Source organism: Protopterus annectens, chromosome 7.part1 (assembly GCF_019279795.1).
Source record: "Protopterus annectens isolate FY-2018-M chromosome 7.part1, PAN1.0, whole genome shotgun sequence".
NCBI lineage: Eukaryota > Metazoa > Chordata > Ceratodontiformes > Protopteridae > Protopterus > Protopterus annectens.
Genome location: NC_056740.1, coordinates 460,142,787 through 460,145,286, shown reverse-complemented (window position 1 = coordinate 460,145,286; position 2,500 = coordinate 460,142,787). Strand labels below are relative to the sequence as shown.

The 2,500-nt window shown below is 42.8% G+C and overlaps 1 protein-coding gene across 1 annotated transcript in view; it reads right to left on the bottom strand.

Moving 5' to 3' along the window:
- The window catches only part of LOC122807828 (stimulated by retinoic acid gene 6 protein-like), a gene marked incomplete in the record, with an annotated part of 2,062,125 nt that overhangs the window by 636,195 nt on the left and 1,423,430 nt on the right, over positions 1-2,500 (bottom strand).

Genomic DNA, 2,500 nt, shown 5'->3' with positions numbered 1-2,500 from the left:
CTCCTGCAAAGATCTTCAACTATAATCCTTATGGTGAGGTAATGAAATATCTTTGTCTCCTCCTCACACTGGCTCCATGCTCTAAAAGGAAGACTACCCTGTTCTCTTGCCATGATGTCTCACCCTGAAGAATCTCAGTGAAGTAGGGCACCCATTCCTTCCTTCACTAAATCACTCCAGCTTTAACTCTCTAAAGCCTACTACACTTTTCTTTTAAATGTGATTACACTAAATGATATCAAAATTTTATTACACACACACACACACTATATATATATATATATATATATATATATATATATATATATATATATAGATCTACTTCAATTTATTGAAGTTTCGAAACTTCAAAGCCCATATGGCCGAGGCCATATGATCAAAGATTTGAAACTTTGAAATTCAAATAAAAAACACTAAAACCAAATAAAAATGTTATCTTTAGATTTTTGCAGGGAGGGGTCAAGCCCCCTGCACCCCACACACACCCCTGCTAATTAAATTAAATAAAACAGCTTCCATTGCAAACATTAAAACTTCTCCAAAGCTGATTACAACCTTTTCAGGGATGGTATAAACAGCTTCACAGCCCCCTCCTCCTCTGTAGGAACAAGTAGCAACATCTAAAATTATATCAAAGCACTATACAAGCATTTATAGAGATGTATGGAATCAGGAATACCCAATGGGACTAAATCATGTTCCTCAAGGAAAAGTAAACTTGTCTGGTGGACATCTGCAATAAATAAACTCTATAACAAAAGGAAAAATTGCTGTCCAAGACCAAGAAGGAGCAGGTGCCCAACTGGAAGCAATGTCTTCTTAGCCTGAACAAGCAAATAAGAGCACTAGTGAAATCATCTAAAGCAAACTGAGTCTAAATTGGCCACATCTACTAGCGACAATCATAAGGCCTTCTTCACATATGTCTGCAACCTCAAAAGAAGCACCCAGATCTGTTTAAAACTGGTGATCAAAGACACCACATATACAAATGCCGTCGATATAGCTAACTTGCTGGCTGACATATTCAGTGAAAACTTCACCCCCTCTTTCCCCCCAACAGTAAATCAGGACATCCCCAGTACCTGTCCCCTTCTCCTTATATCTAGGGAACAGGTTATCACTGCTCTCTCAAAGGCAAGAAATATAGCCTCTATGGGACCCAATAACATCTCAAGCTGTATCCTACATGATCTCAGGCAGGAACCTGCAGCACCATTAGGCATCCTATTCAATCAAAGCCTGAGTACTGACTTTGTCTCAGCTGAATGAAGTACAGCCACCGACATCCCTTTCTACAAAGATGGAGTGCCCACCGATCCGGGAAATTATAGACGCATCAGCCTAACTACCCTGATCTGCAAGGCCATGGAACGATTATCATGGACCTCATTAATAAGGACATTAGCAACCTCCAAACACTCAATCCCACACAATTTGGCCTCATCAAGGGGACATCCTGTCTGTTAAATTTGGTCAACTTCTTTGAAACAGTCACCAAAGCCGTGGATAAGGGATAGACTGTGCACACCACCTACCTTGACTTGACCAAAGCCTTCAACACTATTCTCCACTCGGGCATAATAGATAAACTCTCTCAACTAGAGATCAATCCATATGTTACCAGATGGGTAGCAAACTGGCTCACTGATAGAACCCATGTAAGCCACCTGAAGCAGTAAACCCATAACAAGTGGCTTACCCTAGAGTTCAGTCTTGGTGCCTGATGATGTCCCCACAAATGATCACATTAATAACAACATCATGAGCACACAATCAGTCGTGAGGGATTGGGGAACCTAGGTTGATAGCAACCTGGCTTTTGACCATCATGTTGCTTCCATTGTATGGAAAGCCTTCTAAATGGTCCACCTCATAAGTAAGGGTATCTTATCCAAGGACAAGGAAGTCATAACATCCCTGTATTCTTCCCTTATAAGGCTCATTATTGAGTACAATGCCCCTTTCAGCATATACCTCACAAAGCACATGCAGCAACTGGAGAGACCACAGAGGTTCCTCAAAAGGAGGATCCAAGGTTTCCAACATCTACCATACACAGATAGGCTAAAAGCCCTATCCCTCTACTCAGATTCATACAGACTCCTCAGAGGTGGCCACTGTCTGGCATACAAGACAATCACGGACCCCTCCTTGATGGAACTGCTGCATATTCGCAAGTCAAGCTCCACTCGAGTAACCTGCACGTGTGGCCTCAACCTGGTCTGGGTCATCAACCGAACTTGTTGGTGGGACAGATTGGTGTTCCAGAGACTCCCCCATTGGTGGAATAGACTCCCCCTCCACATCAAGCAGAGTACCTCTTTACCCCTTTTTAAGCACAATCTGGATAACTGGATGGGAAATAGAAAACACATCCCTGGGATCCCACCCGTGTCCCTGCTGGGCAGGGCCATCAGGTGCTGACTTGTCTATACAGGGGCTAAACTCTTGGCCAGGCTTTTCAGGGCCTTGGGGCAATGGCCTATTAACCTCCTAT